General features: G+C 37.5%; 2 pseudogenes; one reads left to right on the top strand and one right to left on the bottom strand.

Annotated features, from left to right (window-relative positions):
* The first annotated feature begins 1973 nt into the window (after positions 1-1973).
* LOC115417607 (vitellogenin-like) lies at positions 1974-16493 on the top strand (annotated as a pseudogene).
* On the bottom strand, positions 15947-24619 carry LOC115418459 (afadin- and alpha-actinin-binding protein-like; annotated as a pseudogene).
* Positions 24620-25709: the final 1090 nt, after the last annotated feature.

Genomic DNA, 25709 nt, shown 5'->3' with positions numbered 1-25709 from the left:
ATCCTTTCACAGAAAATGTGAATAACCTGAAGAAATATGAACAACATGAATGTCTGAAGAGAAGTAAGTGTAATTGTAGCAATATTCTGTCTGTTATTAAATGTTTTATGTCTTTCCACTGCGATCTGTAAGTTGTAATGTGTAAATGATAAACTGAGGCAGAATATTGTTAAAATTAATCTATTTTTCACATGAAATTTCAGGTTGTTCATGAATTTTCAGGTTTTTCACATTTTTTGTTTAAGGATAGTTTGTAAAGGTAAACATTTATACAGATTGTAATTTTACCTCTTGCATTAAAACACAAAGAAAAAATTTGGAGAAGTCATTATTTATTATTTATTTTGCACTTTAATAATAATAAAAAAAAAATCAAATTGTTCATGTTATTCACATTTTTTTTTAAGTATACTTTGTAGATGCAAATATTTTCACAGTGTAATTTTAATTTTTTTCACTGTAATTTTACTTTTTACTGGTCTGGTCCATGAACTAAAATGAATTTGACAGCCCTGACAGATAGCAGCAACCATGTTGTGTTGTCATTTCTTGTCACAGCACTTGGGACTGAAGACACCAAGTGATAAATTTTATTAGACAGTTTTTTTTATTTCTTAAAGTGTGCATTAAGGTGTGTCATTGTTGTATTTTTCAACATGTTCCACACCATCAGCGAGGCCTTTCAAAATGTGTTCATAATGTTAATGGTAATGGTTTGACTTCCTGATGAAGGCTTGAAGCCGAAAAGCGTTGAAGTGTTTTTTGGGTCTAGATATGACCGTGCCATGTGAATAAAGGCATTTTAATGTTTAAAGAGAGTGTCTTGGATATTTTTTTTCCAGTTTGATATCTACTTTTTGAATCCCTTTTTCCAAAGAGCACCTCGAACAGACTCTTTTTTGGTCCGAGAAGCATTCCTTCCCATGAATTTTTTGTGTTCATATTGTGTTCTTCTTTTTTTGTCTTGTTGAAATATGCATGGACATCCCTGGAAAAGGCTTCATCTTGCAGACAGCATGTGTTGCTCAAAAATCTTCCTTAACATTTCAGCTTAACTAATGAAGGCCCAGTATTACTGTTGTGGCAGCTCCCAAATAATTTTTCTCCGTATTTAACCTTTCTTAGATGATTTATCACCATTTATTGTAATATTATCCTCTGTATTTTGCATTTTTTCAGTGTATATCAGATATTTTTCAAAATTTAATTCACTGATCATGTAGATATTCATAAAAGCACAGATTAAAGTTGAGGATTACTATATCAAAAACAGAGAAAACTGCTGAAAAAGTGACTTTTTCAGTCAAATATATCATTAACTGAACATAAACCAAATACAACCAGAGGATAATATTAGAATAAATGGTGATAAATCATTTAAGAAAAGTTAAATATAGAGAGAAATTCATTTGGGAACAGCCACAAAAGTAGAACTGGGTCTTTATGGATTTAAAATGGTTCAAAATCTTTACTGATTTGTGGAGGACATTATTGTGTTCAACATTCACAATACTTACATAGCACTTCTACATTTCCCTCTTTGAGCTAATACTGTTAACACTGTTTGCTTTATGAATTGTAAGCATATTTGTTATTTTTGTTTTATGGTTTACAGGATACTTTAACATTAGGATATGACAGCAGCAGATAGAGTTTGACATTTTAACACAAATAATTTATTATTGTAAAAGAACTGTGAGACATGGCAAACATTTCGAAACTAATCCTTAAGTTTGATTTGGCAAATCTGAGGAAAACACGGTCAGGTGGCCCTAACCTGTCATCCTCTGCAACGCAAGCCTGAACTGGCTCATATCTGAAAAGTAAAATAACAATCTGTCTATTCAAGTGTATTGATCAAACATGCCAGAGTTCATATTAGACCTTCATGACATCTTTGTTAAGCTTTGTCAGCACAATTTTCCCTTTAAAAGGAACGCCTGTGACTTCACACATTCACAACCACTTCAGCCATGAGAGTTGTTGTGCTAGCCCTGACGCTGGCCCTAGTGGGTAAGTATGGCTTCCTGTTTTCACTTTCTCTCTTTCTTAGTATTTTCTTTTTTGTGATTATATTCAGAAAATGTGAAATGCAAATTATGACAGTTATTTATAGTGTAAAGACTTTGATTTCAGTCTCTGCTTATGTGCTTTTTTTTTTCATTATTTAAATGCTGTAACTCCATTTAAGCAAAATGATCGATGTACTTCATTTCAAAATTCTATAAATGTCTTAGCTTGATCATTTTTTTCTGTATAACAGTCAGGGTGGTTTCCTGTAGGTAATTAATCAAGAGTTAGATTTAATCTGTTGTTTGTTACTGACCTCATGTCACAGCACCAACGGCAGAAGGAGGGGGATGACGGGATGTTGTCCATTAAAAAAAAAACTGTGTCAAAATACTTCTAGTTTAAGTCATTTAGAATCGTTCAGGTCCATGGATTTAAGAAACTATGGGAGCTTCATTTAAAAACAATGACTGCTGTTAATGGGAGGGGAAGCAATAAAATGAACACTTGGAAAAAAAACAGCTTTGTAGCCTTTGCTTCAACTGTTTTTGTTTTGTTTGTTTTTTTTCACATTTCAACTGTGTATGTGATGGTAGATACTAAAAACAGTTCAAAGCAATACCACTAACAGTTAAACTGGGTTAACAGTGACATAAATGCAGTGGAATCCGCCTTTAGCGATCCGTTTCCGAATTATCACCATCAGCAGGTGATTATTAAAACCCTACGTTTTATTGGTCGTTTGTCTATAAGTCTAATATTCACTTTTACTTGTCATAACAGATTAATTACTTTGAACTGGGTTGGTGGGTTTTTAGAGACACCTGCATTTTTAATCTTGCTATATACATGTTGTTGACAGACAAAAATTCACAATATCTCAAACTTGCAATTAAAAGTCGGACAGTCTTTGTGACTTTTATCTGCAGCCTGATTGTCCAGCTTCGCAGACTGATGGTCACATGATATTCTCATTATTCTTAAATGAATAAATCTGGTGGAAACAGTAAAACTGTCCCTGCTCTATAGAGACATTACAAAGCATTGATTTACTAAGCAGTCTTGCTTAATTATCTGTACATTTTCATAATGAGAACATATTTTCCAAGTGCAGCAGCCCTGACCTCAGGTTTTCTAAGACCTAAAATGAACACTGTAAGATGACTGATCACTATAAGTGAATTAATTAAATGGACATTAGTGCTTCTGTCCCAGGCTTTTTTAGCCATATACAAAATGCATTTCTGTAATTTACCCACACTGATCAACATTTTCGGTCATTTGAGACTCATTTGTGGCCATTCATGTACCAGAAAATTTACATTTTTTTCCATTCCTTTTTAGCTGGCCACCATCCGGAATTAGGTAAGTTCAGAGCAGTTTTAAAATCTGAAGTGATGGTTGACATTAAATTTACTTGCAGCAGTGTTTAAAATAAGAATAAGTTAGTCAGTGAAAAGGCATTTAATTAACATGTTATCTCCAACAATATTTCCAGCTCCTCAGTTTAAAACCAACAAGCTTTATGAATACAAGTATGAAGCAGCGGTCCTGGGTAAATTACCAGAGGACACAAAATCTGGTCTCAAAATGACAAGCAAAGTTCACATCAGTGTCCTAAGAGATGACCAGCACATCATGAAGGTAAAAAGGAATACATAACAACCATAGTTTTATTTTCTTTTAAAAGTCAAACTGGTTTCAAATGTTTTTTTTTTTTACTCAACAGCTTGAGGACGTTAAATTCTTTGAGCACAGTAAAGCTGAGTATGGAAATCGTTTCATCCCAGCAAAAACTGATGCTCTGGAAGCTCAGCTCATGAAGCCCATCAAGTTTAGGTATGAAAATGGTGAGGTGAAAGAAGTAAGCACTGCTGATGGAGTCTCAATACAGGCACAAAATATCGCAAACAGCATCCTGAATCTTCTTCAAGTCAAAGTCAAGAAAACACTGAACATCTATGAGTTGTATGAGGTTCGTCAAAAATCTTAATAATCCTGATCATAACTCCAGAGTTGAAATCTGGCTCTTCATGCAAACCTATGCTCTGGTTATTAGGATGGAACTCAAGGTGAGTGCAAAAACTTATATGTCATCCCTGAAGAAGAATCCAGGGATGCATGCAATTGATGAAGACCAGAGATTTGGAACACTGCCGAGAGAGGACCATGAAATTCTCAGGGTTGGCATACACTACAAAGTTGGCAAAGAGCCAGCAGGTAGCTGAAATCCACTTTGTGCTATTTAGACATTGAATGTATTGAAGCACAACAATGTGACAACTAGCATGTGGTCTAACTTTGCAGGATCCTCATGAAGGTCAAAACCTGAAAGGTGTTACAACATACTATTATGACTTGAACATGGCTGACAAAGTCCAAATCATGGCTGTAAATGCTACCGAAGTGATTGAATTCATACCTGTCCAAGAGATGAAAGGAGCTGCTCAAATAATGACAGAGTATGTTGACTGATAATGAACAGAACATTGTGACAGATGATGTTTTTATTATTTAATGACACTAATGTTTTTCTCCATTACTTTCAAGGCAAATCCTGACTTTCCATAACATTTTGGATGGTGTTCTGGATGTACCCTCTCACCTCCATTATTCAGTGGAGCGAAGATCCCTCAAGTACAAGTTTTCCACCGAGCATCTTCAGACACCTATCAACCTCATACAGCCTGAAAGATCACAGAGCCGGGTGTGACTTCAGACTTTTACTTGAACGCATCAGTAATCTACAACCAAAAGAATTCTACCATATTCATTGAATGTATTCATCTTTTTTTAAGATTGAAGAATATCTAAGGAAACTGGTCCAGTTCAATGTTAACCAAGTCAATGAGAATGCACCTGAGGTTTTCCTTGGGCTGATTCACAACCTTCGGAGAATCAGCTATGAAGAGCTGAAAAACATATTAGATCGACACTGGAACGCTCCTCAATACAGGTGACATTGCATTGTAAAACCTTTGATAAATATATGCACAATTTTTACAAAGGTGTCTAAATTCCTATGATATTTTTCAGATCACTGCTTTTAAAAACCATTCCTGCCATCGGTACAAATGTTGCTCTGAAATTCATCCATGAGAAACTGCTGCATGGCAACAACCAAATCAACACTGCTGAACTTATTCAGTTATTGATTGGATCCTTCCACATGGTGACAGCAGATCCTGAGGCTGTTGAGCTGCTTGAGGTGAGTAAAGTCCACACCAGTTTATTCTATTGGTAATATCAACAGGAGACTTTATCATTTTTGCTCCAATCCTCCAGCAAATGGCTTTTAACCAAGATTTACAACAAACTCTGAGAAATGAATACACGGGTGTGCGTGACATCCTCATGCTTGGTTATGGTACCATGATTTCAAAATACTCTATTGAGGAGCCTGAGCGTGCTGACAAATACGTAAAGGTGAAAAACATCTTTCCTCCTTTCTATATACTTCAAATATCTTGCACATTTCTCAGTGACAGAAGATGACAATTATAGTCTTATTTGTCCTACAGCGCATCCGGGACCAACTTAACAGAGCTGTCGAAGAGGATGATATACACGAAATCCTCCTGCTTCTGAAGGTTTGGGAAACACTGGTCATCCATCTGCCATTAAGTCAATCTCAAAGTGCCTGCTTCTTCCAGCAGATAAACCAGAAGTTAAGAGAATCCGTACTGAAGCCATTGGGGCCATGAAGAACATCGCAAAGAAACATCACAGAATGGTGAATTATTAACACAAAATATTTCAAATGATTCTTAATTTTGAAAGAACCTGACAATATGTCCTTTTCTTGTGAAACTAGATCGAGGAAACTGTTCTTCCACTTTACTTGGACAAAACTCTTGACTCAGAGCTCCGTATACTTGCATGCTGGCTGCTGTTTGAGTCGAAGCCTCGGTTGACGATTGGTTTCCACCATGGTCCGCAGTTTAAGGACAGAGAGAGACATTCAAGTTGCATCCTTCGTACATTCTCTGGTTTGGCAGATGTCCCAGAGCACTGCTGCTATCCATGCTGAACTGTAAGAGCACTCTATACTCCTCCAAAACTACTTCTGTGCATAGTTGATACTGTTAAATCTCAGATCCTCCTGGATTCGTATCTTCCTTTCTTATGAGCATGTTGGACTGCCTACTGATGAGTTATTACCTCTTTCAAAAGGCAAAGGGAGTTGATTTGTAAAGTATAAAACGCAGAAACAAATGAAATACCAACCAAGTTCAGTAAGAAGAAACCACAAAGCAGTTCTTTCAATCTTTCTTTAATAATCCAGCGTTAGTCTGTTTTCTCAGCCTCTGCTGTTATGGAACAACTAGCACAAGTTCATGTTCAAGTTCATGTAACACAAAATATATCAGTGTTACATAAAACATTCTTAAGTCTTATATAAGGGGCATTTGTTGTCATTACACAAACTGTAAAGGTAATTAACCCATAAAGACCCAGTGATACTTCTGTATCAGTTCGCAATTGAAATTTTCTCTATATCTAACCTTTCTTAGGTGATTTATCACCATTTCTTTACCACATTATCCTCTGTATTTTGTATTTTATCACTATAATCCGGTATTTCCTGTCTTTAATTTACTGATAATGCAGATGTTCATAAAAGGTCAGATTAAAACTGAGGGTTATTATATCAGAAACAGAGAAAACTGAGGAAAAAGTGACTTTTTCAGTCAAATATATCATTAACTGAACATAAACCATGCATTTCCTTCCATTGTCGTTGATCAAACTCCATGGGTGTTAGTGGTGAATCAGTGTTGTAGAAGATGACGGTGTTTCCACGGTAACTAACAGAGCCTCTGAACGTCCAAATGGGTCATATCTGATGACCATGAAAAGATGAAGAATTGTATTTTACACCAATTATTAACATGTATTGATAAGTTTAGTGGCTCAACAGATAGCCTATTAAACATTTTAGATCAGGAGATACTTTTGGTCACTGGTGTGTACTTGAGCCTTTATGGGTTAAAATATACTTATGTAGGTTAATCTGGAGTTGGTCCCCAAGCATCTTCACTGTGCAATGTGCTAATGCTAATTGATAATATTTACATTGAACACATGGATAGAAAATGTTACTAAGATCCCTACAGGCTAACAGTTTATTTACACTTCATCCAAGCACTTAAATGATCATTTCTCATTTTAATTACTGGCAAGGAAAGTGAACTACTAGCTAGCTACTTGCAGAGCTGAATGGGAGCCTGTGACTGTACTAGGATGATATTAAGATGTGTGGATGGTGATTAAATGGTAGTGACTAATTAATATGTCAAAAAGCTGTTGATGGATAAGACGGCTTAGCACAGAGAGACCTAAGGGTTGTCAGTAAAGGTTGCTAGTTGAAGGCTCGCTATTTGGAAAGCAACAGGCCACTATTATCCTTATTTTCTAATGCATCATAACAGCATATTAATAAGTTAGAAAACATCTAGTTACTAATTAATAATAACGTATTAATAAACTATTTATAAATCCTTAATAAGGCATCCTTTGTGTAAAGTGGTACTAGTATATGTATTAACTCTGCTCCTTCATAAATGTCTTTACAGGGCACAAGCTTCCAAAATTGCTCTCAAACTCTTACGCCAAAATCAAAGTCTAAACTTACGCAGAAGATGGGAAAGTCTGGACTTTGTCTACAGCAAAGCCATCCATATGGACTACTACAACAGTTAAGACCTACACCATGTCTAATTATAGTTCTGCTGAAATATTGGCAAAAAAAATTTTTTTTTTTTCAACTAAACTTATGAATCAAATTCTCAGATACCTTGAAGCTTGGTGCTGATGGAAGCCTTGTCTTCATCAATGACCACGCAACTTTATTCCCAAAAACGATTGTGGCTAAGACCAGCGCTTACTTTTCTGGAGCTACTGCTGATGTTCTAGAGGTACAATGGAAAGAAAATCTATACTTTAAAGATAGTTAATTCCAACTTTGAGAGTTATTCCTTTAACATTCTTTAACATCTTCCTAGGTTGGAGTGAAACTGGAGGGACTGCAGGAGGCTCTTCGAAGAAACAGATCACTGAAAGCCAGGACAGGTTAACCAAGATGCAGCGTATCCTTAGCACTGTAAGAAAACATATTCACTAAAGACAAAAAGAAAATGTTAAAATATGCCACAGCTGCTTGGATGAATGTTTCATGTACACTTCGTCTTTCCACAGATCAGTCATTTCAGGAATTTGCCTGCACGTGGGCCACTGTTTTCTGCATACGCCAAGGTCTTTGGACAAGAAATTGCCTTCGTAACCATTGACAAACCCATGATTACAAAGGCAGTCGAGGTACAATTTAAATCAATCTGTCAACCTCAAATCACATTTTATGACACATTATTTGTGACAGTTTTGGTAATCTTCATAATGTCCTTCCTTACAGCTTGCCAAGGAAGCAGCTCAGCACTACGGAAGGAATTTCGTTGATGCTCTACTGTCTGGGGATGCTCGCTATTCTGAGTCTTTTGTGAATCCAGTTCTGGTTGCTGAGATGAAGTGTGTCATTCCCACTATTGGAGGAATTCCCTTTGAGATGAGTCTATCCACTGCTGCTGTTGCTGCTGCAGATGTTCAGGGTAAGTAATTAAAATGTTTTTTTTTTTTTATGTAGAAAAATCACATACTGTATTTGAAAACCTGATGAGAACTTGCATGCCTTGACTGTTGAGAATATTCATATTCTTGACACCAGTCATTGTGTATGAGCAGGGGCTCAATTGATCAAATTAATTTACTTATTGAAGTGGAGGAGCTGCTGTATGTATTGCATTTAAATGCTTCTTTTTAGAATCAGATCATGTAATTAAGCATGTGATTGTTGGGTTGTTTCTTTTGATAGTTCACATTGCCTCAACACCAAAACAGGATGGATCTAATGATGACTTACTGAACAGAAAATATCAACTTGAAACTGAAATCAGACCAAGGTAGCTGCAACTTCTGACAATTCACAATTAGCTGAAAATATGTCAAAAGTCATTCACAAATATATATATATATATATGTACTTTCAGGATTGATATGACGACATTTGCTGTGATGGGAGCAAACACAGAGGCACTTCAGGTTGCAATACTATCAAGAGCTAAATTCAGCTCCTTCGTGCCTGCCAAGATAAGCGCTGGTCTTGACATCACTGATGAGAACTTTAAGATTGATATCCTGCCTGTTTCCATGCCTAAGAACATTGTTGATATTGAGTAAGCAAACATTTAGATCTCAAAATATATCTCTAAAATATGAATAATTGAAAATGTCTTTTTGAAGTTAATCTTTTACGTAACTGTGTCCTTGTTTTCTCAATAGAGTTGAAACTATTCCAGTTGCAAGAAACATTGACAACACAACAGTTAATGTTCAGGAGCTATCCTCCCTAGAGGAACTTTCTTCTGCTGACACTTGGGTAAGCTCTAAGTGTTTTTAAAAGTGGTTGGATTACATGATCTAAATGTACAATGAAATTAATCAGTCCTCATTGTTTAAGTCCCAAAAGACACTGTCCCAAAGGTCGGCTGACATCAAGCAATGGAAAGCAGCCAGGAAGACACGTTGTATCAAGGTCTTTGGAGCAATGCAGGTTTGTTTGAGCATTGCCACTAACAGCTCTGCCTCCAGGAGAGACAAGGCCTTGACTGGAAAGCACTCACTTGCGCTGTCTTTGAAACCAAGTAAGAACTGAAACCACAACCATTTTGTAGTTTCTTAAATTATCATGCTTATATCAATTAATAATGCCATTATTCAACAATATTTTCAGTTGAAGGTGAACCTGTTGAAAAGCTCAAATGGAGGTTCAAGTTGGACAAAATGCTGCAAGAAGATGATGAAACAGGTCGATCAGTGTGCCGAAGAAATCATTGAAGGAAGACCCATTTTGACAAAGCTCAGGAAAATCTGGCTCCTAGTCATAGAAACAGCAGTAGGTCAGCATCTTCTTCCAGCAGCGTATCTTCCAGCTCATCCAGCTCCTCCAGCTCATCCATCCCACAAGTAATGCCATTGATGCAGTAATTCAAGCCTTTGGACTTCAAAGACGCCGAAGCAGCAGTAGCAGCAGCAGCAGCAGAAGCAGCAGCAGCAAGATCAGGAGCAGCAGCAGAAGAAGAAGAAGAGGCAGCAGGCGCAGCAGCAAGAGGAGTAGCAGCATCTCAAGTAGCAGCCGCAGAAGCAGAAGCAGCAGCAGCAGCAGCAGCAGCAGCAGCGTTAGCAGCAGCAGCAGAAGCAGCAGCAGAAGCAGAAGCAGAAGCAGCAGCAGCAGCAGAAGCAGAAAGCAGCAGCAGAAGCAGAAGAAGCAGAAGAAGCAGCAGCAGCAGCAGAAGAAGCAGCAGCAGCAGCAGAAGCAACAGCAGCAGCAGAACCAGCAGAACCAGCAGAACCAGCAGAACCAGCAGACGCAGCTCCTCCAGATCACTCAGATCTTCCAGTGCAAGTTCTGCATCTAGCCTCATGTCTATTTTCTCATCAAGCTCTAGTTTCTTCCTCCAGGTCTCGTAACTCAAAGGTACTGAAGCAAAGGTTGTTTTTGTTGTTGTAGTTGAAATGACTTAACAACACTCACTGGTCTTGACATCACATTGTGAGAAATCATATGGAAACTAAATACGACAACATAAGCCTTCACAGTACTTCAGTTATAAAGAGCATATTTCGGAGTTTGGACACTAATTTCCAGTTTTATACAATGTTCTTGTAGGAATCTCAGCGCAGGTCAGCATCATCTTTCGTAAGCCGTAGTGCAAGCTCTCAAGCCTCCAACACGAAGGTGAAACCTCTTCCCCAAATTGATGTTTCCCTGAGGGGACTGTGTTTGTATTTAAATAACTTAAAATATACTATTTCTACAGGACAAATCCTTTGATGATCCTAATGTCACCATCCTCCTGAAAGTTGTCAGAGCTGACATGAAGCCACAGGGTTATCAAATCACTACCTACATGGACAGATCTACAACCAAGCTTCACATGATTCTGGCAGACTTGGCAGAAGACTGGATGGTCCGTGCTGATGTGGTGCCGAGAGTGCATAGAGCAATTGTAAGAAAAAAAGAAATAAAAAAAAAACAGTCATACATGTCAGAAATTTGTGCAAATTAGCATAATATTCATTGTTTATTGCCATTCTATCACATCTCAATAGGCCAAAAATCAGGTGGGGAGAAAAATGCAGAGGATACAACACCACTATCACAGCTGAGACCGGCCTTGTTGGTCAAAACCCTGCAGCTCGCCTCAAAGTGCAATGGTATTTTTGAGTTCATGCACAATGCAGAGATGTAATGAAATTTCACCCTACTTACATGCAATACAGATTTGGTAAAATGTCTAATATTCCTCACAGGATGAATACCCGCAAGTTTGCAGCAAAGCATGAAAACAGCACAAACCAGATTTCCTTTACAGTGGTTGCAACATCCGAGAAGACCATTAATGTGATTGTGAAGGAAAATGTAATTAAAAGTCACTTTACTTTCCTCAAAATATTAAAGTCCCACTTACTCAACATATTTTTTCATAACCTGGTGCATTATTGCGTCTACAGAGAGTCATCTATAAGAAGAGGGTTGAGCTTCCCATCCGTCTCCCACTTAGCTATATGGATGATCTTACTCCCATCAATGGGCGTAAGCAACAAAGTCCCTTACCTGTTTGCTAAGGCTGGTTCAGGTAACTATATGACTGAATACAAAAATAATCAGTAGTTGCTTCTTATCATGAACTAAACCATAAATGTCTTTCCTCTGATTTAGCTCAGTGCATGTTTGATGGAACCACACTGGTCACATTCAACAAGAACCATTTCCAGAACTACCAGCCTTGCCTTGCTACCAAGTTCTGGCCCAGGATTGTACTGGAGAGGTGAAGTTTATTGTTCTGCTGAAGAAGGATGAGAATGGCCAACACCATATCAATGCAAAAATTGCTGACTTGTGAGTGTTCATGAAAAACACAACTCAACTGTATGTTCATTCATGAGCTGACAATAGTCAATAATAATAATAATAATAATAATAATAATGATAATTTATGTCCTTTTAGTGACCTTGACCTCTATCCAATGGACGCTGAAGTGGTTGTCAAATTAATAACCGGGAATACCCAGGGACACCAGCTATACGTCATGAATGAAGGTTTTTTAGACGCATTCCCCTTATAAAATCTGTCACTTAAAATGAAATTTTAGTGTGAGAAACTGTAGATTTGCTACCAAGCCACAGATGTTCCTATTAAACCATTACAGATGACAGTTAACATCTGTTTTTATGTTATAACCCTAATATGTGGCTGAAACACAACCTAAATTACATCAGCTAACCATCCTGGTGGTTGTTAAGAGGTTTTAAATCATGAAAAACCTGTTATCCAAAGAAAAAGCTGCATATTTTCTCTTATAGGTGCTATCATGATCAAGAGAAGGGGTAAGGGCATCTCTGTGGACCGGCTGCTCTTTTGGACTTAATGAACTCTACTTTGACAAAGAATCATGGAAGGTAAAAGCAACCACTGGGAAACAAAACCACTTGGATAAATTTGATAGATATGTTTGACGTTTACTGATATTAAGATGTCTTCTTGTAATGCAGGTTGATATCGAGGACTGGATGATAGAGGACGCGTCTGTGGACATTTGTGGCATGGCTGATGGACAAGTCTCAAAGGGATTTTACGGACCTGACGGACATGAGATCAAAAAATCCTGTCAGCTTTACTCATTCTTGGGTTCTGTCCGCTCAGAGCTGCAGGGACACAGTGGTGAGTGATGTGTTTGGAATCACATACACTACACATTATATAGATACACTCCATACAGCATAAAGAAATAAAAAAGAGAAGTATTTGATATGGAACACAGTAGTGTACAGCAGAGTTACAGGACCACAGATCTTGATTGATCCCAAACTGGGAAACTATTGTGCAGCAGCAAAACGAACAGTAAAAATAAAATATAAGAATTAAACTAGAATACATGCGCCAAACATAACAAATTAGGAGTATATAAGAAACTTGGTTGAAAATCTGGACAATCATCATGCAAACAATTATCTATGCATGTTACAAGATCATAAAATCATAGAAACTAATACAAATTCAGGCAAAGAAAAAAACAATTCAGTCTACAGTAGGTTGGATCTTATTCTTAAAAGTTGAGCTATAGAAAAAGGAAATGAGGGATATTTTCACTTTTCAGTCCTTTTCCACTGTATGTATGTACTTTTTAAAATAGGATAATGTCGGTGCCGATGAAGTGGGTACAATCGATTGTTTCCACAGAGATGATCTCAGATATTTGAGTGAGTGTTGATTCACAGAGGTCCACCTTTTGAGAACGTACAGAGTAATTGTGACTGAGGGAAAACTTGGAAAGAGCTAGGAAGGTCATGCGCTAAATAAACAATTAGCAATACACCCTATTACTGTAGAGTATTTAACCCAGAAAGGCCAATGGAAACCAAAATAGTCTACTGATCTAAACTGTTTAATACCTGTTGATCCACTAATCCTATCAACACATGTAAATAACTGGCAATAAAATACAGTTTGTCAGCTTTTCATGGTCATCAGATATGACCCATTTGGACGTTCAGAGGCTCCGTAGTCAATGTGGAAGCACCGTCATCTTCTTCAACATTGATTCACCAGTAAAACCCATGAGTTGGATCAATGACAATGGAAGGAAATGCATGGTTTATGTTCAGTTAATGATATATTTGACTGAAAAAGTCACTTTTTCCTCAGTTTTCTGTTTCTGGTATAATGACCCTAGTTTTAATATCTGAACCTTTTATGATCAGTGAATTAAATACAGGAAAATACCTGATTTTCACTTTCAAAAAACACAAAATACACAGGATAATATTATATATTATATATATATATATATATATTATATATATATATAATATATATATATATAACTATATAGATATATATATATATATATATATATTTGTTTTGAATGGTGATAAGCTCTCTAAAAGCTAGACAGAAAAAATACATGTTTTGTAATTACCACAAAGTAGCACAGGGTCTTTATGGGTTAAGGATAAATGAAGTTGTAATATGTCTGCTGTAATAAGTCAACATAAAGGAATGATTATCTCTTTTTAGGGAACCATAAGAAATACTTTAGTGTGTTATTGGGGGACCTAACAAGACTTATTACTTTAGTGAAATTTTTCAAAAATGTTTATTGTTATGCTAGAAAATCATGGTCCTATTTGGGTTCCTTGCCCCTTAAGTAGCAAAAAAAAAAAAAAAAAATCCAAGAAGTATGTATAAAAACAATAAAACACATGTAAGGTAAAAGGAACATGTATTTTAGAACATTAGAACATTATTTTTCTACCATTAGACCCCCATGCGTGCTGGTCCAGACCCCTGTCCACATCCACACTATCCCTTTGAACATCACTCCTTACATTAGTACCATTATTTCATGGTACCTAAAAGAGTAGGTCCACTCACCGTTCATGCAGAGGTGGACCTTACAGACCCTGGAGACCACATTGGACCTGAGATTGTTGACTCGCTGTAACTGGTGCTGTATCTGTCTTGTAATGCAATGTGGAAATGACCAAAAATAGTAATTTGCCCTTTAAAGGGTTAATCAGTGACCCTACTCAGACTCCAGCTGACTTCGGGGTCCCTTCAATCCTTTTTACTGCAGCAGTTTTCTTGATATAACTGCATCTTCATGAGGCGACTCCAGGTTTTACTTACAATATAAAATATAATACAATAATTCAGAACCTCACTCTTCCCCCTCTGTCCTTCCCAGAGTGCCGTTTGAGGCTTGAGACTTTGCAGAGGCAGAAGCAGTTCCAGGGTCAGCAGGTGACGTGCTCCTCTGTTGAGCGTGTGCTGCAGTGCTTGCCCGGCTGCTCCCCTGTGAGGACCACCCCCATCACCGTTGGCTTTAACTGCCAGCAAGCAGGTGAGTCTGCCGGACATCACAACATGTTCAAGGGATTACAATAAATGCTCAAACTAAAAATAACTGCTCTCTCTTGTGTAGGTGGCCAGCACAGCTCAGAGGTTACCAGTGTCCACAATCACAGCGCCGACCTGATGGAAACTGTACAAGCCCACCTTGGCTGCAGCTGTAACGCACAGTGCGCTTAATATCAATTTCTTATGTCAGTGCAATACATCATACCTGTATGATTCTAATTTTCAATCTTCATTAAATAATGGATGCATCTCAAAGAATTCTGTGTTTTTTCATACAATAGAAAATATCATGTATTTTTAATAGGTGTCTGTACACCACACAGCACAACATTCAACATCAATCATAACAAAAAAGAAACACTAATTTATTACAGCATTTACTCCTCACTCCTGTTGATTTCCTTCTTCATCATATCAAGATGACACTTCAGACCAACACACATCAACACTATGTGAAACACTTCCAATGTCCCCATAAAAAAAAGTGTCTTTCATGATATTATAAATGCTTCAGTGAGGTAAGATTGTCTACAATACATTAATCCTCAGTACTGTTAAAAAATGTCAGTATAAAGCTGCAACATTCTTCACATTAATAAAAACACATTAAGGAAGGTATATTCATAGGATCACCTGTTTCTACCACATCCTTTCTATCACACATCCAAAATACAAAATACCCACTGTTGAAGCAACATTTACAAAATAACTGGCCAATTTGTATACACCATTTTACACCGAGTTTCTTATTGCATTCAGTGAAACAGCAGCATTAGATCTACATTCAACCTTATCATAGTTGACAAGTTTAACCTGACAACAGAACACAAAATGCATGGTATAAAAGATCACATTTAGCGAACTATTGTGCAACAGTGACTATAACAAAATGGCAAAGCATTATCCCAGTACCTGGACATATCTGCCCATTCAAGGGTTGAAATTATATAACTTTTTTCACTTATAGAGTGTTTGAGCCACAGACACTGCAATACATGGATGTTGGCCTTGCACTTCTTCTGTTTTAAGCCTGGATGTTAAAAAATTACCCCAAACTCAAATGTTACACAAAATATGTTGCTGATAAATTTTACAAAGCCACCATGAAAAATACACTTATCACATAATCTAAGACCCAACTAAACAGTAGATTGTTCCAAACTACACTGTCGCCCATAAAGTTGGAATAATGTTGTTTTCAGACACATTCGTCTTTTAAAACCTATTTTTACATGAGTAATCACCTTTGGCCTGGTTTAATGATCACATACTGGGTCCCAGTAACACTTTATCCATCAAGAATGAATCATATTGTCAAAATGATTTCATGAGAACAGGTAAAAATATCTCATCACAACTTTATGGGCAACAGTGTATAATTTTACACATTTTCTTATTGATAAAGAACATAGAAAACCACAAATGGATGAGGGCTCTTATTTGGCTTTGACCATTTACACTTATTTAATAATTTTACAAGATACTTTTAATGTTTGGCATGTATTCATTCAGCTGTATTTCAAAAATATACAGCACATGGTCCAAAGTGAATGGATATTGATAAATCCCGACATTGAAAGATGACAGTCTTTATATAGAGCTGTTCTTCTGTTGAGTCCGTGTGCATCTGCTGTGTTCTTCTGGATGGTTTCCATTACAAAAGAGGTTTGATTCTTCAACCTGTTCACTTTGTCTCTTTGGTTCAGTTGAGCTGGAAATCACATTGGACAGCCAGTCAGTAACATGCATCCATTTTACACTAAATATACTGTATTCAAAAAACAGTTAAAGCAATTGTACACACACACGCAAGCACGCACGCGCGCACACACACACACACACACACACACACACACACACACACACACACACACACACACACACACACACACCTGTTGTCCGGGATAAGGCAAAGTGTTGGGAACAATTCATCCGTGGAGGCTGATGTCAGAGGGTCACGTGTGGGAGTGGGGGAGGGTGCATGTGTCAAGTATTTGATGAGCTTTTCTGGAGCTGAACTTGTGCTCGCTTCCATGTCACCTACAAAGATTAAATTACATTTTATTGATCCTACTCAGGAAATTGACTTAAAGATCAAATATTGCATAAATAAAAAGAAACAGGAGGGAAGAATAAAAGACAATATAAAACAAATGTACACTACAGTATTCAAGTCAAGTCAAATATTGAAGTTAAAATATTCAAGTAACAATTATAGTTGAATTTACTTTTTTTCTGGTGTTTGCAATTAACAAATTACACAAGAACAGTTTAAATAGTCAAATGAAACTGATATAACGAGGATTTTTCAAATTCAACACCAAGTCTTACTTTCAATGACTACTGCAGTCTCAAAATTATTCAACCCCCTGAGCAGAATTCCTCAGAAGAGCACACATTTGCATATCAGGTGCAGTCTCAAGTGCTTCAATAGGCTCTATGCACATTCCCACTACTTCCTGAACTTAAGGCAACTCCTTTATTTCCTGTCTGTCATTACTGGTCACACTGATTAATCCAGGTGTGTCTGCTACTTCTTGTTGTGACTACTGTGGTCAGCTGGTGGACAGTTTTAGACACCTGGGTGTTCACATAAACAAGAAACTGGACAGGTCAAACAACACAGATGCCTTGTACAAAAAGGGCCAAAGTCTTCTTCACCTTTTGAGGAGACTGAGGTCCTTTGGAGTCCACAGGCCTCTGCTATGGACATTCTATGACTCTGTGGTAGCCTCTGCTATCCACTATGCTGTGGTCTGGAGGGGGTTCCACTGAACGGGACAGGAAGAGACTGAACAGCCTGGTCAGGAGGGCCAGCTCCATCCTGGGTGGACACTGTGGAGCATCCGTACTGTCTGACAGTTTGCAATTCCACTCTGTTTTAAATATGTTTATAGTCTGTATACTTTTATTACTACTATTTTTGCACTTTCTTTATGCTGCCTTTTTTCTGTTGCTGCTTTGACCATTAAATTTCCATGTTGTGGGATCAATAAAGTCTAATCTAATCTAAAAGTCTACAAAGGCTTGGTTTCAGAAGAAGTCCTGGAAGATACTAGAGCGGCCTTCACAGTCACCTGACTTGAACCCCACTGAAAGTCTGTGATGGGATTTGAAAAAGGCAGTTGCAGCACACAAACTCAAGAATATTAATGAACTGGAAGCCTTTAGCCACAAGGAATGGGCTACAATTCCCCAGGAATGCTGCTAGAAGCTGGTGTCCGCCTATGCATCACATTTGCAGCAGGTCATAACAGTGAAAGGGTGTCTCTACTACTAAATATACTTGTCACAAAGGGGTTGAATAATTTTGAGACTGCTGTAATCATTAAAAGTAATATTTTACGTTAAATTTGGAGAAACCACTTGCAGTTTTAGCTGAGTTGAGCTATTCAAGTTATACTTGTATGATGTGTTCATTGCAAACAGTTGCTAGTTTTTAGATTTTACCAATAAACTCAAAAATACAGAGCTTGAATGCATAATTTTGATTGCAACTGTATGTTATCTGCAAAAAAGTAAGTCAGTTGGCTCATATCACTACATGTTTTTGAAGGATTTGTTACTTACGTTTTAAAAAGGCACTTTGTGACTCTGATATTTGAGGTTTCTTTGAGTCAGCAAACGGACTTAAATTTAAAAACTGGTGTTTGAGCCATGTTGCTCGATCTTCCTCAAAAGCCTTCCTCTGCAAATGAAGACACATTAAAATATACCCAAATAAAATGTCACAACAACTTTAAACACAAAACACACAGATTGTAAATGTGTAATCAGAGCACATATGGTTATGAAAGACCAAATCAATTGAATTCCCTTGAAGCTGAGGTGAGTGTTAGTTTTTAAGATTTTCTTTCATCATATTCTAATTCAAATGGTTGGAGAAGAAACATGATATCTGCACTTCTTTTTCCTGGCTGTAGAAAATCTACCTTGTGATGCAGAATTCTGGTTGTTCACACAGGAGAGACATAAAATGTATGACTGACAGTGTTAACTAGTGATGACTGTTATTACCTCCGCCAAGGAGGTTATGTTTTTGCCAGGGTTTGTTTGTTTGTTTGTTTGTCTGTCTGTTTGTTTGTCTGTCCGTTAGTGTGCAACATAACTCAAAAAGTTATGGACAGATTTGGATGAAATTTTCAGGGTTTGTTGGAAATGGGATAAGGAAGAAATGATTAAATTTTGGTGGTGATCGGGGGTGGGGGGGCCCACGGGGGGGCCCACTGATCAGCCTTGGCGGAGGTCTGCGCTCTCCGAGTGCTTCTAGTTTATTTTGTTATTGACTGATATTTACTCTTGACTGCAGAAGTAATATTAGTGAATCGTTAGCCTCATAGCATAATTGCCCAAGTCATAAACTATATGTACAACAGTACTGAAACACATTTTATTCAGGTGTTTCTTTTCTAACAGGTGTCTGGGATACAAAACAATAATGACTTATATCAGAATATAGTTTTATATTGGGATAAATAACATTGCATTGGTTAGTTTGGATTAAATTATTATCTTTGCTTCCAAAATGCCTCACATTGATTTTTTTAATCCATGACTATGATTTTAAATGTTCTACCTCTAAATTTCTAAATATTTTTTTGTGCTCTGACTAAATAATAATTTTCTACCACAACTAACCATCTACGTTAGTTCACACCACACTTGGGAAGAAAAATCTTCCATTAAACTTTAATTAAATATTGATGTTTATAAACTATATGGATATAAATATTGGGACACATCATGTCTACAGCTATAAGATGTCTTGTTCATGCTGATTTGACATATAAACATCAATATTAATAATCAATACAATATTTATCCCAAAATAAAACTATATTATGATGTTTGTCATTATTATTTTGTATCCCACAGCTCTGTTAGAAAAGAAACACCTGAATTAAATGTGTCCCAATATTTTTGTCCATTTGTGTTTAAGTTAAACAATAATGCTATGAGGCTAACGATATGTTCCTCTGACTTCCATTAGAATCTTGCAGCTTTAGTTTTTATCTTGTTTTGATCACCTCGTGGCTCAATCTTATGGCTGCTTCAGTGAAGTTCCTCCTCTCCTTCTCAAAGATCTTCCTCTGTTCCTCTAAGGTCTTCCACTCTCCTCGGAGGCTCTCTTTTTCCTGAAGCATATAACAGTTGTTCAGCAGGGATGTCGTCTCCTCATCACATGGAGAGTTCAGCTGCTGCTACAAAAAGAAGAACCACCAAACAGTCAGTGCAGTCTGAGCAAATAACACAAAACTGAGCTGCTCTGTGTAAGTGTTTCTTTGTGCCCTAACTTCGGTGTGACTTCAAACAGACTCACCTGTAGGAGCTGCTGTTGTTTTGAATGAAGTCTTTGCACTGATGGATCTCAAGCTTCAGTCTTTGCATCTCTTCGTCATGAGTCTCTCTTGGAACTGCATCAGCGCAGCCACTTTCACCCAGCTGAGCCAAAGATGCTGCAGGAACAGCTAAAAGTAATAAGTGTCTGCAGTTGTGTTGCCAAAGAAGTTTTACGTAACAATCTGAGAAAGAAACATGGATCCAGGATGTAAGAGACAGGAAACACTGAAACATGTTTTAAAGCTAGTAGCTATGTCAAGGAGAAAAAAAAAATCCCTAACTCTTCAGTATATTATAATCCACGTTAGATTTATATGTTTTGTTTTTTTCTCTTTTTTTATTCATTTCTTATTTTGTCATTATATTTTCAACATATTTATGTCATAGCTCACAAAAAAGTGCTTTGACATGACAATGTGCTCCTCTACAGCTAAAACAATATGTTATATATGACACTGAATCTTTACGGGTGTTTTACAGCTGCATTGGCCAGTTGCTGATATGTCTGATATGTCTGTACATACCTTTTCCACAGATGATATTAGTCCAACTCAGGTCTTTAGTGTTGTCATTATATAACACCAGGTACTTTTTCTAGTAGCAGATTTAAGTGTCATCAGTTTTATTTTTGCCTTACAATAGCTCCTGTCACATTGTTCATATCCGCAGTGATGCAACTTCACAACCAGCTACAGTGAGGGACAACTAGACCTGTAGTGGATGTGCAATGTGCTGGCGAAACCAAAACCGAGTTGATTTGAGTACTACTGACACTGTCAGCAGAAAAGTGGTATTTGTGACTAATCATACACATATTGTAACTGGCAGCTCCCTTTACCTGTGATACTTCAGCTTCACTTTTCCAAAGAAGCAAGAAATAGCTTTGTGTCAAGTATGAGTCTATAAAGTGTATGCTTAGAGCAGAGAGGAGAGAGCTGCATGAAGAAGATGTGTATGCTCAGTTGTGATGTGTTTTTTTCTGCCTACTGAAGCTTTAATGGTAAGATTTTTCCTTGACAACAGTGGCAACCAATTATATATTGTGTTGATACTACATATAATAATGTACAATACACATAATACTTATCAATAGTATATTTCATACTATCTACAGTCAAGCCAGACACCTGATCTACATGATAAAAACCCAGGGAACAGTAAATGGCCTTGTGTTTTTCAGCTAACTTTCACTGTGTTAATCACACTCAGCCTGCCTAAACCGTTTATAATGTGTAGAATACTGACATGAACACTACCTTGGCTGTCTAGTCTTTCAACGTGGCTCTTGAGTCTTCTCCATTGCAAACGAATACTGTTAGTCAGTTTTTCTCGTGCATGATCACAAACCAGTTCAATGCTTTCCTTACTGGAATCAAATACTTCCTCTTCTTCCTCCGATTCAACCTGCCATGATAAGAAAAATACTGTATGTTTTCCAATCATCTATTCACACACAAACACATGTTGTAGTGCTTACATTGTTTTGTACTGGAAACAAATAGCAGCAAGAAAACATTTAAACGAACAACTACTTTGTCACACAGAAATTCAACTATTTTTTAAATAACTTTGTAAGTTATGTAAAAATGAACACTGACATAAACACAACTTCTTTGAATGTTTAAAAAAAATTATTTCTCATGAAATGTTAATATTATTGATCGTGGCCAACCTTAATGCCACCACCATCATGTTTATCTCCTCTCAAAGAAGGTTTCCTTGAGCTGAGAATGGACACCATGTCTTTTTTCATCTGCTGCAACACTTTCCTCAGCTCTGCATTTTCCAGCAATAACTCCCTCTGTCGGCTGTCGTAGTCACTCAGCAGAGTTTTGTACATTTCTCCTTCATGCCTAAGGATAAAAAAAGACAAGCATTTGCTTTATTTATCACAAAACACCATTTCTAAGTTAAAGGCCTTTAAATTAATTAAGTTAATCCCAAATGCAATCATAATGTCAGCCTGTGTGATTATATAACTCCAAAAGGCTGCAATTTAAAGGTCCAGATTTAGAAGTGATCTAATCAGGAAAAGAACATAACTTGATACCAATTTGTATTCAGTGAAACTGAGCAGAAAGTATTTGACACCTTTTTTGTATTGTTGAAATTATTTTACGCTAGTGTAATTTTGCATGTCTCCGTTACAATAAATTGAAGATAAGTAATTTTCCTTGATAACTAACCAAGCAGACACAATAGCTTTTTCCTCAATAATAACACTCTGAGTTTTTCCACAAATCATGAAGTAGTGCTGTAAGTTAACCAATATTTGAACGATGCAAACATTAAATGAAATCTGTCACATAGAGATTGACTATGATCAAACAACTGTTGCAATTATTTGCAGTGTTTGAAATGTGTTCCTGCTTTTTTAGATCTACATAAAGACCTTAGTACCTCAGCTACAGTACAATGACACGTTATAAAGTAACAAAGTAAAAAACCTGGGCGTTATCTTTGACTCTGAGCTCAACTTCATCCCACATATTAGATCCACCGTAAAAACAGGTTTCTATCACCTTAAGAACATAGCCAGAGTCCGTCCAGTTCTCTCGAGCCAACACGGAGATGCTGATGCATGCTTTTATTTCTAGTAGAATCGAGTACTGTAATGCCCTGCTTTCTGGTCATCCCAAAGATAGACTCTCACAACTCCAACTCCTTCAGAATTCAGCCGCTTGAGTGCTGACGAAGACCAGAAGGCGGGCTCACATTACACCGGTTTTAAAATCACTGCATTGGCTCCCCGTGTGTTTCAGGATCAATTTTAAGGTCCTTTTAATAGTTTTTAAATGTCTTAATGGTCTTGCACCTTCTTATGTTTTGACTTGCTTTTACTTTATGAACCCTCGCGGACCCTGAGGTCCTCTGGCACTGGCCTTTTAACAGTTCCAAAAGCTAACACAAAAACTCATGGCGAGGCAGCTTTTCAGCATTATGCTCCTCGCCTCTGGAACAGCCTGCCAGGGAACCTCAGGGCCGCAGAGAATGTAGAAATTTTTAAAACCAGGCTCAAGACCCACCTTTTTAATTTGGCGTTCTAACTAATGCCTCTGTTTTATCCACTCTAAGGTTTTCTAGTTATATACATATATATATATTATATAATATATATATATATATATACATATCTTAAGATTCTTTTAACCAATGCTTCTGTTTTATCATTTTAACGTTCAATATTTATATTATATTTATATTTATGTCTTACATTTAGATTCTTTTAATCAATTCTTTTATATCTTTTTAATGTTTCTTATCTATATTCTCCAGTGTTTCATCAGAAGGAGCCCTCCATGCCGGGGGGGGGCTGTGGACTCTGGCGGCTGTGGTGCCTTCTTTCACTGGGGTCTGCTCCTTTCTGGTGGGTGGGGGTCCCTGCCGCTGCGATGCGGTGCAGTTGGCCCTCTCCCACAGGTTGGGATGCGGTGCTGTGTCGCTGGTGCCTGGTTGCCAGGGTCGGCAGCTGCCTCCTGATGCGGATGGCTCCCTGAGACAGTGCCTCTTCCTCTTTTACTTTTACTTTCTGGTCCTCTCGTGCTCAGTTAGTCTTTTTAAGTATGTCTGTGCTTGTGGGTGTGTGTGTGTGTGTGTGTGGGGTGGTACTGATTTTTAAACTTACATGTAAAGCACTTTGTGCTACACCTTTAATGTATGAAAAGTGCTATATAAATAAAGATTGATCGATTGATTGATAAAAAGCCAGAGGATAAACATACTTTGCCTCTGTCTTCTCTGTTTTCCAAAGGCTTCGCTTGCCATCAGCTCTTCCAATGCTGTTTAATACATCAATGGCTGAGGGGAAGAAGCAAAACCAAGAAGACAAGATTAGAAATGAAGAAACTGAAGAATCTACAAGCGTTTATCAATCAACACCTCATACCTACAGTATATGACACAAAAGCCAATGCAGAGACTGAGGTTTCAACATATTCAATTTAACCTTGTTTCTTTTCCTTTTTGTCAACCAGAAGTTGATTCAAGCGTTCCTTCAGTTTGTTAAATTCTCTTTCTTTTCTTTTCATCTCATGGTTGTACTGGCTGGCTCGGCTTGCAATTATGTTCTGAAGTTTTTGTACCTGCAACGAAAGAAATAAGACACAGTGTTTCTTTTTAAACTGTCATACTGAGACAACATACCTGCTAGTGATACCATTCCATGGATTATTCCAAAGAAATTACCTCTTCTTTTTCATTTTTCAGGCAGTTCTGGAGGCTCTTCACTTTTAGATGTAGTTGTCGTTCCCTCTCAAGAAGTCCAGTATTTTCTCTTTTAGAAAGTTCAAGCTGCTCCTGTGAAAACACACCCAAAAGTCTTGCTGAGTCCAATATCATAATAATAAGGGTTTTCCTTAGGTTTTCAAAGATTTTAGGCAATGTCCTTGGATCCAGGGGGTGGTGGCATTTTTTATGGTATTTTTGACCATGGTTATCATATTGTAAAACTAGAAAAGCTAGAAAAGCACAGACCTCCGCCAAGGCAGATCAGTGCCCACCCCCAATCACCACCAAAATTTAATCATTTGTTCCTTGTGCCAGTATCAACATTTCCTGAAAATTTCATTCAAATTCGTCCATAACTTTTTGAGTACTTTTTGAGTTAACCCTGATGAAAACCTCCGCCGTTACACTTGGCGGAGGTAATAAAGCTCACAACACTCACAATGCTTAAAGGGTACCTGTAGTGAATTTTCATTGGTATCTATTTCCAAAGATCACATATCCTAGAGGTACTGCCAGGTAACTTACGTCATAGCCCTTTTTCAAGTACGTGTTGTCAAGTATTAAAACACTGTTCCGTCAGTCAGTCATGGTCAGAGACATGTTTCCTCCTTCATGGGCTGTTCCAGCACCGGTACTGATCTAGACTGCTTGTGTTGTTTGATTACCTGGGCTGAGATGGACTGGTCACTGACCCCATGCAGCAGACACCAGTCTAATCACATTATCACCTAGTGCTGGGTCAATGGCAGAGTACAAAGCTTACGGCTGCGCAAACAAGTGCCAACACATACTTTAACTCAATCCGACTCACTGACTGCTGCTTGTTTACTCGTATTCATCACCCACTATTAAAAAACACTACGTCACTTACGTCCAGCAATGGTTGCTCCCTATAGGTTCTGCCCCCACACATAATTCACACAATAAAAAGGTCCCGTGTGGTTTATATATGGCAGTGTTTTACTGAATTTGTGCCTCTGTTTCATACACAAAGCACAATTAATGCGGTACGCATAACCAGTACAGGTACACTTTAATGGTCAAAGGTCTGTTAATAGTCATATTGGTATTTTATCCACACTTCAAAAGACAGAACTACAGTAAATTCATTTTCAGTATACACAGACAGTTATGTCACTCTTCATAGAGTAAAAC

Source organism: Sphaeramia orbicularis, chromosome 4, assembly GCF_902148855.1.
Source record: "Sphaeramia orbicularis chromosome 4, fSphaOr1.1, whole genome shotgun sequence".
In the NCBI taxonomy this organism is placed as follows: domain Eukaryota; kingdom Metazoa; phylum Chordata; class Actinopteri; order Kurtiformes; family Apogonidae; genus Sphaeramia; species Sphaeramia orbicularis.
This window is presented reverse-complemented; position numbering and strand designations above follow the sequence as displayed.